The 12,304-nt window shown below is 40.7% G+C and overlaps 1 protein-coding gene across 42 annotated transcripts in view; it reads right to left on the reverse strand.

Moving 5' to 3' along the window:
- Positions 1-12,304, reverse strand: part of RIMS1 (regulating synaptic membrane exocytosis 1) — a 508,694-nt gene that overhangs the window by 72,725 nt on the left and 423,665 nt on the right. The window contains exon 1 of one of the 42 annotated variants that reach the window (XM_054023396.1): positions 2,253-2,270. The exons of the other annotated variants lie outside the window; for them this stretch is intronic. The gene's annotated coding sequence lies outside the window, so the exon portion shown is untranslated. Of the gene's footprint in view, positions 1-2,252; positions 2,271-12,304 lie in introns of those variants that run through there. 42 annotated transcript variants of the gene reach the window in all.

Consider the following 12,304-nt stretch of genomic DNA (forward strand, 5'->3'; position numbering starts at 1 on the left):
CATAAAGATACAGGACCCAAAGTTGTTAGGGCCAGATCCTCAGCTGCACCAGACTTCTACTCAGCACTGCTGAAAAGGGAGGGGAAAGGGTGGTTTGAAGCCTTTTTTGTGCTCCCCGAATGCCTTGGCTAAATCAACCCCGGCGTTACTTAGCATGACTGCAGGGCTGCTCTAAATTCTGCCAGCTTGCAATGGTCCCTTGAGGATCACTGGAGTGCAGTACTCTCTTGCTACATTGCTTGCTGCCATTGGCAACAGAGAGGTGGTATGCAGCTAGCTAGGAAAAGGTCAAAGTGACACCAAAGAGGCTGTAGCTGAGACCAGAGACACATAACACCCCCCCCCCCCCAATTTTGTTTTTGGAAATACATTTCCAGCCTTCTTTATATATCATAAAGAAGCAAAAAATAACACAAGTGCAATTTTTTCCCTTTGCATGTCACCTTAATGCTTATATTAGATACTACTATACTATGACTCTGGAAAGATTCAGTTGGACTATTTTCACACTTACATTTAAGCATGTACAGAATTCTTTTGCAGGATTGGAACATAAATTGGTAGATTCTGAAGTTAAGATGTCAATTCAGATTCAATTAACAAAGTGTAAATCTAACTGAAGTGAATAGAGTTTTCCAGATTAACACAAGGGTAATGGAGATCAGAGTCTGGACCAATATACTTAACTGATTTTCAGAGACATAAGTCACCTAACCTTCTCTTGAAGATTCTCTGAGCATCTTTTTCTCTGTAACTACTACTCCAGATGAACATCTTTACAGCACCAAGCTGAAGTTGTTTCTAATTATCACCATAGCAACACTGTTACCATTACTACACTGGCTACAGCCATTCAGTATAATTAACAATGATTAAATATTGATTCACAAACAGTATTAACAAACTAAAAATCATGAATGTGTACAATAATTCCAGTTACAGATAGTTTAAATGTATTTCTGTATTATAGACAGAACTTCTGTGTTTTGAAAATCTTGGTATTTTACTATGTAATAACTTAATTTCATACCTTTTATTAAAAAGCCATCCCTAATAGATCTAAAAAATGATAAAATCCTGTATTCAAGCCAATTTCTTACAGTTCACATATACTAGGATTTCTTTGGATTTGCATATTACTTACTTTAAAAACACTGGACCTCAGATATCTTCAAATACTGATTTTTTAGTAATAGTTTTTGCACTTTACATGACAAATGAATGAAGGTGAATGAATGAAATAAGTAGTAGCTCTGTCTTAATTTGTAACCATTTTGGTTACGTCTAGTTCTTTGATTTGTACTTTTATGTGCCTTTTTCAGATTGGTATTTATATGAATCGTTAATAAGGCTTACATAGAAATGTAAATTAAAATATAGGTTTAATGGCAGACAACTGACTTAAATATTTATTAGATTTTATCCACCAAATGTAGAAACAAACCATTTTTAACTAGACCAAAAAATAACTGTAATTTTGTTTTATTATTTATTCTTGTTTTTTTTTCTTTTAAACATTTAAACATTTTTAGCATTGAAAATGAAGGATCTGATTCTTCTTCCATTGAAATGGAATAACAAAACTCCAATTGACTACAATGAAAGCAGGATTGGGCCCTAATTCACACTATATGAGTTGTCCTTCAGCACTATGCACTCATGACAGATTATTAAATTCTAGTCATATTGAGTGCCAAACAGGAGCAGAATGTTTACTTTATGAATGAAAAACAATAATTTATGTAACTGAAATGGATTGTAAGTAAAATGAGATCCCTACCAAACTCCGGTAAATCAACTTTGTATTTCAATAGCCAGAAGCAAATATGAAAACAGTACTTTTGCAATCTATTGTATTTATTTGAAAGGTGTACTTCACTGGTATTTACCTGAATGAAGAATAAACCATGAGGACCCAAATATCTATTCAGAGAACAGTATGTTCTTAACCAACTGGCATAAAAAATAACCCTTAAGGAAATCCTGCAAAATGAACACTGAACAGACACTATGTAAACAATCTATATAACCAGAGGCAGAGATCAATTACATATATTTAAAGTGTTTTAATACATATTGCATAGATAAGGCAATAATTTCGATTTAGAAACACACATTCAAGTTAGTGATACCCTGACTATTTTTCTGTAGTTGTATCAAATGCATACCAGCCATACATACATTTATATCACATGAAAAAGAAAAGTAAACATTGCATAGCTAATTAGAACATGCTTCACCAATAAACTCACCTATGTAATATCACCTATGTAAATAAATTCTGTTAAAAATTCAAGCTAGTCATTAGTCATGATCATAGCTAAAATCATGTTTCTTTCATCCTCTTAGGCATATTGATGGTTCATAAAGAGATGTTTTAGATGTATATGTTCATAATCACCAATCTTTACTCCATTTGTTTTTCCAATATACAGAGCCATCAGTAAGTAAATAATCTCTAGTATTCCTTGCAGTATGGAAGAAATTAAGATAAGGCTTGTCTTTACATAGATGTAATGACTTGAATCCTTAGAATCACCAGCCTGCACCAGCACTAGCTAGTAAGCTTCTTGCCTTTTCTGCTGAATGCAGAATCATGTAGTAATTCTTAGCCCCCGTGGCAACCATTTACAATGAAGTAGCTCATTAATACTAATAACTATCTAAGCATACAATAGTGGACCAATAGGGAAAGATGAGAACGAATATCACATTTCAAAAAAATAAACTCTTTTTATTAGAAGTTTCTCAGATTTCAATATCTCCAAACTATAAAGTGTCTGTCTATATTGCTTTGTCAACTTTAGAAATATATTTACCTAAGATAAATTATATTTGCTGTAAGATTCATGCCTCTACAAAATATAGCATTTAATAGATTAATTCAAATATTCTGGTTTCTCAGAAAACACAGGGGATAACATATCCTTCTTTCCTGAAATTTTTGCCAGCTAAGACTAAAATAAATTGAGTTCTTTTCACATCAGATGGAAGTTAGCTGGACCAAAGAAATACTCAGTAATTTTGGTACAGTCTGTACTAACTGAGACCTTTTTTTGTTTTTAGATTTCTGAAATTGTCAGTCTTCAGTAAAATGGGGAAAATAATTCAAAAAGTATTTATGGGCATTACATAAGAATTGCATATTTGCAATCTCTTTTCATATGCTTTCCAAGAATACTTGTATAAGTTTTTGTTGCCAGAAATTAAATTTTGTTCACAAAAACTGAGTCAAAAACTCGCGTGAATAAATATTTGCAGGAGTTTGATGCTAGAAATGTTTAAATGCTATCTAGAAAGCTATCTGAGAGTTTGGAAGCTATCCAATTAGGAAGTGAAACCATACTTACAATACAATGTGAGTTAGGTGACAAATCACACAGCCCAATTAACAAAATACAAGTATGAAACATATAAAGCAATAGTTTAATGAAGTGTTTGTAAACATCCAGAAATGTGTTAATATTAATACTGTATTGAACAAATGATGAACAAACTCACTTTTAAAAATCATTCTGTGGACAATTTTTGAACAGAAATAAAACTCAATTCAGCGCTGATCCTAAAAAATTAATAGTCTGGTCAGCGTCCTTCAGTGAGAACTAAAGTAACTCTTAAACACTACTACTTGTCAAAACAACTGAGGAAACTTGCTCAACAGTACCAATAGTGCACTAAAATCACATTTTTTTCCTTTGCTGTTTGAATAATTCTCCCTAATAAAACCGATTTGTATCTTCATAATAAAACCCCATGTTTGTTTCTGTCTGTCCCCAGTAGATGAACTGCACATAGAGTGTGTGATCTCATTGCTCTTTATGGAATACAGATGCATTGTCAGTACCAAGCCAAGCACATTATTTTTTGGTCTTTAAACAATAAACAGCAGCAATAATAGTACTGATAACAGACACAAAATAGAAAAGGAGTAGGGAAAAGGAAGGGGAGAGAGAAGGAAAGGGAGATGAGATGAAGAAAAGGAGAAAAATAGAAAGGATAGAGGTGAAGAAGAGAAGAGGGAATACTTCTGATGTCATATATCATGGACACTAGCTAATTCTAATAATATAAATTACAATTTTAAAAATGTTATAATGTAGCTGTTTCTTAAGAAGAAGAAAGGTAATTAGATAATTTAAAATGCACATGCAGTGCCCGATCCTAGATTTTTCATGTGAAGATGTTCTCAAGGGATTAAAGACTTCATCTCTCTCTCTCTCTGACAGTCACATAAAACAGTTCACACTGAAGGATTTTATTAAAAATCATTATCTTTAGATAATGAATAATTAGAGCATTAATTATCCTAGCTTCACCTTGGGTCTTATATGGAAATGACCATAGAGCCAGGCTGTATTTTTTCTATAATAAACTATTTTGGCAGAGGTAGAATGGCTGAGGTAAATTTGTTTTTTATTAAAGGTGCCAGCCACATTAGTAATCTTGGAGACTAACATCTTCTATTTTTCCCTATGACAGGAATAGCTGTGACAGTCACATCACCCCACCAATGTGTGAACCAACCCGACGAGGTGGGGTAAATTAGTCAGTCTCCAAGCCCACTCATTTCTTAGTCTGTTCAATAAAACTGACAACAAAGATGCCAGTTAATGAAATATTGTCCCAGTCATGCCAGAACAAAGACAAGATGCAATGGATCTTAATGATTTTTAACTAGACCACAAGTAATTGATCTAGGACTACACGGCAATAAATTGTACAGTGCAGGTCACCATTCTTTCCTTAATCAGTTCTGCCTGTTAGGGAAGGTGGTCGTCACCTGGGACCTTGCCACCTTCCCCTTGTATGAGGGATAAGGGGAGAGGTGGAAAAAGAAGTGAGGGCATGCATCTTCCTGCTGTAACAGATGTTAGGATCCTGAAACCCCTTTACCCAGCTTCCTTTGGAGATGCCTCCACCTAAATCCCCTTTCAACTCCTGTTTATCAGGGAACTACATCCTCAATGGAACTACATCCTGCACTGGACACCTACCACACGTTACCTACTAAGTTGCAGCATCTTGACCTGATTTCCTTGCCTAACTCACTGGGTTCATGATCTGCCGTGGGGAATGCGAAAACCCCCACCCTATCTCAGCCATTCAGGCAGTGAGGGAAAAATTCCTGCCCAGCCCCAAAATAAAAGGAGACTAGAACAATGCCCACAGTAGATCATAAAACCCAATCCTTCTCTGGTCCCATGGGTGGGAAGGTAGATGTTGCTAGCCCATGATTGATGAAAGAGAGGGACTTGCCTGGGTAAAAATACCACCTAGACCATCTTGGGCACCTGGAGGGGCGCTGTTCCCACCTGGACCAGCCACTTCCTGTTCCCCTTGGCTCCATTCGGGTATGTTCTCTTCCCTGCCTCACAATCCAACGCAGAGGCGATCCTTAAAGAAACAAGGATTCCTTCTTCTTTTCCCTTGCCAGACAAAGACCCACTGCATTCAGTTGCAGTGAGCATAATGCTGATGTTGATTTTTGAACTACAGTAACTTGTTGACAACAGGAATCAACTTGAGACCACTAATTCATTTCACATAGTCTGGTTAACCTTTATCTGGTAGGAACTTTTAGTTACTACTGACCTATGGGAGATCCCAACTGGTGGACTAGAGAAGAAAGATCTTATTATATAGGTGAGGCTGTCAGTGACACCTATTATTAAGGCTGCCCATTATAAAGACCCTGTTTTCAGTTGCTTATAACTGTGCCAAACTTTTACCATTTTGGCTGAAATTTTCCATACTGGGTGTCTGCCTCAGGGTGATTTTTTTTTAAAGTTCCGGCTGCAATTATTCAGTCATTTCTGAGAAGGAGAGTAGGGAAAATACATTGTATTGCACTGTCAAAAAATTCAACCTAGTGCCCCCTAACTTTGGAATAGGGACTTTGCAGATGGGGTGGCCTTTGTGCTGGGGATGTGCCTTTTGCTGTTCCTTTGAAAACCTGCCCAGATTTGTCCAAGTTATGAATCTTTGAAAGCTTGAAGTTTGCACGTGCTCAGTAGAGACAGAGAAGTTTAGTCATTACAATCTCCAAAGTTTCTGTCTCCACGGAGCATACTCCATGGCCTCACAGCTCCAAGTGTTGTCTAGGCTGTGCTTGTGCTGTCCACACAGAGGTGACTGAGCATGCTCCAGCTCACCGCTACAGGGACAAAACCAGACTTTCCCTGTAATTGCTGATCCCAGCTACTCTGGGCTGGAGGCGGTGGGCATGGTATCAGGCACTGGAACTGAGAGCAGGGAGCCGGTAGCTGCTGTGCTCTCAGTGACCCTCCTATTGGTGCCCAGCCAGAGTGCAGGAGGACGCTGTCTGATTCAAATGCAGAGGGTATGAGCTGGACTAGGGGGAAGGAGAGGGAAAGAAATAGATTGGGGCAAGGAGCCTGGTGAGACTGGGACTGGCAGAGGGAGAGAAACTGACAAATAGTTGGGGGCTGACTGGGAATAGGTGGGGAGACAAAAACTGGTATGGTTGGGCAAGGAGGCTGAGGGTATGTCTATATTTAGAACACTATATTTAGAACACTAGCTCAATCACAGCTAACACAGGTCTCCTTGAGCGGAGAAGTACACCGTCCAGCTCTAGTATAGACATACCTGGAGACTGGGTGGAGGGAGGGAAGTGAAGCTGGAACTGGGAGATGGGGGGCGTAAACTGATACTGGGCCCCAATGAGGGAAACTTAACTATGTAGCCAAAACTTTAATTCACCCTACACACACACACACACACCCATCTCCATGCATATGCATTCTGATACTGTCTGTAATTACATGATCACATTCTATTTTTTCCACAGGACCCCGGCCTCATTCAGTGCACAAGGTGGATAGTGCTCATTCAGTGCACAAGATGGATAGGTTAATGAGCAGCTACTCAATCGTTTGTTCTGCCTTCATTGTTCGAGATGTGACCCCAGTGTACACTATACAAACCCCACACTGAAGACAGAATTATTAACTTCCTCATGATCTTTTCTATGGTGTTCATCACTATAATAGCTGAATACTTCACAAACATAATTATTTTCACAACACCCCTCAGAGATAATTAGGTATTATTATCTAATTTTACAGATGGGGACCTGAGGCACAGAGTACTTAGCATTATATAGTAATATATATATTCACAGCACAGCTCCCATTGCCTTCAGTTGCAGGGGTGAGTGCCCAGCACTTCTGCAAATCAGACCCCAGGGTCTCAAATCAGGCACCCAGAAAATGAGGAATAGACAATTAATGATGAACTGCAAAAATTTGGTTTAAGGGACTTGCATAGAATCACACAGGAATTCTGTGGCCAAGGCAGGGACAAAATTCAGTTCCTCAGAGCAGCATTCAACTACCTTAACCATGAGACAGTCCTTTCTCTTCCTGAACTACTTCCTCAATCACTCAGGGGCGGCTCTAGCTTTTTTGCCGCCCCAAGCAGGGCAGGCAGGCTGCCTTTGGCGGCTTGCCTGCAGGAGGTCCACCGGTCCTGTGGCTTCGGCATACCCCCCGCCAAATTGCCGCTGAATCCGTGGGACCGGCGGACCTCCCGCAGGCATGCCCCCAAAGGTGGCCTGACTGCTGCCCTCACAGGGATCAGCAGGGTGCCCCCCCGCGGCTTGCTGCCCCAGGCACGTGCTTGGAGCACTGATGCTTGGAGCCGCCGGTGCAATCACTATACACCTTTCAGCTTCTGCAACACATGAGACCCTGATTCATTCCCAGAGCAAGTCCATCTTGTACTGAATGAGGCATTGATCTTGTGGGAAAATACTATATAATCATGTAATTCATGACTGTAATAATCCATATGCACCAGGAGGCCTCAATTAAGATTGCACAGGCAGCCTTAATTTTGGCATTCCCTAACTTTTGAGTGCTTGACTTTGCAATTATAATGCTCTTTGAACATAATTTTTTGTGTACAGTATTTCATTAATAATTACATGAGCCATCCACTTCCTCCAAGTTATACAATTCTGAAGTAGGGATATGGTATTAATTTGGGGTTTTATCATATTTCAGTGATTTGTTTATATGAACTCATGTATAGGCAATAAAACTGGTCAAATACCATTATTTGATTAATGTATTAAATGAACAATACTGTTGTTGAATAATTTATCTGATTTTTTTGCATGCATATTCATGTCAGTCTCAGACACCAATAGAATGTTTTAGTTTCCTTTTTTTAGCCTAATGTATGAAAAAGGTGAGATACAAGGCAATCCTGGTAAAATTTTATTAAGAATTTGACCTAAAATGAGAATTGCAAGGGGATTAAGAGTAGGAAAACCAGTAGTTAATAAAGGGCTGAAGCTGCCGATAGCTATGTTTCCTTACTCTTGTTTATCTGTGGAGTATTAGAGCTTGAGGATCCTTGGTGATTTAAATTCATTTTGATTTCTTTTCAGATCCCTTTGCATGACACTCTATTCCAAGGGTCTCAAAGTCCCGGCCCGCGGGCCGTCTGCGGCCCAAGAACCTCCCCACTGCGGCCCGCAGAAACTTTTTTAAAAGTTCTTTCATGTGCCTGTCAGCCGAGATGCGGGGCGGGAGGGGAGCGGGCAGGAGAGATGCAGCCAAGCTGTGGGCTCTGTCTGATTCAGGTACCACCCCCGCAGCTCCCATTGGCTGATGGAGAGGGACAGAGACAGCATCACTAGTTGCTGGGCAGAGTCAGCCATGGAGGCAGCATTATTAGTTGCCAGCCAGAGTCAGCTGGGGTGGCATGATGCCAAGGGAAACGGGAGGGGAAAGGGTGGGAAACGGGCTGGGAGGCTCCAATAACAGAGTGAGGGGGCACGCTGCCTCCGTCCCCCCTCCCCAAGCGCTGACTCTGTAGCCAATGGGCGCTCCGGGGGACGGCGCCTGCATGGAGCTTATGCCCAAATAAATTTGTTAGTCTCTAAGATGCCACAAGGTACTCATTGTTTTTGCTGATACAGACTAACGCGGCTACCACTCTGAAACCTGCACGGAGGCAACTGCCTGGTGCCTGCAGATAAAATAAACTGAAGATAAGAAGAACGGAAAGAGATTATTTCTAGCTGTTGGCACTACAGTTCTGTGTAATGAAATGAGGCCCTTTATTTACTTTTTTACCCACTGTCCCATGTAATGTTGGTAGGCTGTGTAGGAGAGGGCCATCTCAGCTGGAGCACCAGGAGGCACTGAACCTGATGGGAGCATAATCCCAGACACACAGCGAGGATTAGAACCACCCACTGCCCCATCTCTTTAGGGTAGTAGCCATGCGCCTCACCCCCTGCATCTGACCACTGGGCAGACCAAAACGGTACCTCCTCCTCAGTTGCTTTTGTGCCCAACAAGGTCCTGCTGTCAGCAGAGCATGGAGTGTGGGAAAGTGGACTGAACACAACTCTCTGATACACACCTTACTGCAATCCTGAAGGTTTCAACTGCTCAATCACTGAGGCCAAACCTCAACAAACTGTCAGAACTGCGGCTTTGCCAGGTGTCTGGCAAACACTAAAAACTCTCTAGCAGGTGAAGAATTGTATAAAGTTGTATGGCAGCGTTATTATTTCTAAGAAATTCAAAATAAAAAATACAATATAAATGTTTCTTTTCTGAACACCATCTTCAGTGACATTATTGGCCCGCTGGGAGGATTTGAGGACTGGCACTGGCCCTAAGGTAAATTGAGTTTGAGACCCCTGTTCTACTCTATTCCTGGACATTATCAGTCTGAGTCAGAATATTGCATTACTAGGCCACCCATCCTGAGAATCATATTACACATATTTTTCTGACTTTCCACTTCTTAATAACTTATACTGATCAACATAGATTTCTCTTTTCTATTCTGTCTGATGCCTTCATTCTTTCGCTTCAGTTATGAATTCCAGCTCCAACTATATCCTTAAGTCAACTTTTCAGGAGACATGGGGCCAAACTGTGAATAACTGAATAACTAATTTTTTAAAAATATCAAGCTCTACTAAAATACTATTTCTCATTTTAGAAAAAAAAACAACACCTGCCGAATAGAAGGTAGCTCTCATGAGTGATGCCACAGAAATGCTGAGACCCAGACACACAAAAGAAATTAGGAGCCTAAATCCTATTTTTGGCATCACTGTGATGCACAATCCTGTAGGTGCCTAAACTCACTGAGCATTCAAATGTCCACTGTAAAAGTTTCCTAGACACCTATGTTTTTTGCTGTAGAAGGTGCCTAGGCACCTATGTTTCTGCCACTGGGCATACACTCTGCAGCCTGAGAGAACCCTTGCATCAGAATATCCCATAGTCCAGTGATTAGGGAACTCACCGGAGAGATGTCAGATCTCTGCTCAAATCTCTTCTCTCCATCAGGAGGGCTTGAGCAGGATGTCTCCCACATACCCAGGTAAGTACACTAAATACTGGGCTAAAAGATATGAGGGAGGTCCTCCTCTTCTCCCCACCCCAACTTCAGGAGAGGATCGCAAGCAGAGACAGGTGCCTCCCTGCAACCCAGTCTTAGGTACCTATCTCCATGAGAGGGGCAGGGCTTAGCACACATCTTTCATTAGCATCTCCAGTGGCTGGTGTAGTAGGCTCCCTGTCGAGTATGCTGGCTTTTGTGGGTTGCATTCTAAGGTACCTATCTCTCCCCATTAATTGTATAGGAACCTAGGCACCTAACTTGGGCTTTGTGAATCGTAGTGCAGTTCCTGTGAGATTCTAGGTGCCACAAAACCAAGTGCTGCCATGCCTAAGTCCTTTTGCGCATCTAAACATAGGTGCGGGAACTAGGGGGGCTGGCTCAAAGTGGTTTCTATTATATACAAGGTTTGCACTCTGGTTCAATGGCCCTCAGCATCCCCACTATAAAAATTGTTTCAGCACTTCTGCAGCTATATAGAAGAAACTATGGCAGTGAGGGCCAAATAAGTATCTGGATGGGTAAACCAGTATAAATAGCAAGAAATAACATGGTTCTCCTTGGTTACATACAACTGTGGAGACCTCTCCTTATTTCAAATGTCTATTCCTCACTCAGTAGAACATGCTCAATTTTGGTTTTGTCATAGAATCACAGAAATGAAGGACTAAAAGGGACCTTGAGAAGTCATCAAGTCCAGCTTCCTTCACTGTGGCAGGACCAGGTAAACTTAGACCATCCCTGATAGGTGTTTGTCCAACTTGTTTATAAAAGCTTCCAATGATTGGGAATCCATGACCTCCATTGGAAGCCTATTCCAGAGTTTAACTACCCTAATAGTTAGAAAGTTTTTCCTAATATCTAAACTAAGTCTCCCTTGCTGCAGATTAAGCCCTACCTTCAATGGATGTGTAGAACAATTGATTACCATCCTCTTTCTAAACCCCTTAACATATTGGAAGACTGTTATCAAGTCTCCCCCAGTCATCTTTTCTCAAGGCTAAACATGCCCAGCTTTTTTAATCTTTCCTCATAGGTCAGGTTTTCTAAACCTTTTATCATTTTTGTTGCTCTTCTCTGGACTCTTTCCAATTTGACCACATCTTTCCTAAATTGTGGCACTCAGAATTTGACACAGTACTCCAACTGGGGCCTCGCCGAGTAGAGTGGGACAATAACCTCCTGTGTCTTACATTCTACACTCATGTTAATACACTCTAGAATCATATTAGCCTTTTTTGCAGCTACATCACATTGACGACTCATATTCAATTTGTGGTTCACTATAACCCCCACATCCTTTTCAGCAGTACTACCACCTAGACAGTTATTTCCCATTTTGCAGTTGTGCATTTGATTTGTACTTCCTAAGTGTCATATTTTGCATTTGTCTTTATTGAATTTCATGAAACAAGCTAACCAAAACCTTTCACCTTTCCAGGGATAGACTCAGGCTACATCTACACTACGGGGGCGAGGGGGGGGGGTCGTTTTCAGATACGCAAATTCAGCTACGCAAATAGCGGCTCCCCCATTGATGGCACTTACTCCTACCTGGGCTGGTGGAATACGCGCGTCGATTCAGGGATCGATTATCGCGTCCCGACGAGACGCGATAAATCGATCCCCGAGAGATCAATTTTCTACCGCCAATCCGGGCGGGTAGTGAAGACCAGCTCTCAGATTCCACCTAACCCATTTGTCTACTCCTGTGGTGAACTGGCTCTTGAAAGCAATAGCCAACCAGTCCCAACATGAGAGTGGCTTTTCCATAGCTAACAGAATGTCACTCAGATAGGAAAGAGTTTTAAAGGGGCAACACAATGTAAAGAAATCCCTTCTGATTAGCTAACAGCTTTGTACCTGAGAGGTAGGGAATAGAAGAAAAGATACTGTTGTCTCAAATATA

This window comes from Malaclemys terrapin, chromosome 3 (genome assembly GCF_027887155.1).
Source record: "Malaclemys terrapin pileata isolate rMalTer1 chromosome 3, rMalTer1.hap1, whole genome shotgun sequence".
NCBI lineage: Eukaryota > Metazoa > Chordata > Testudines > Emydidae > Malaclemys > Malaclemys terrapin.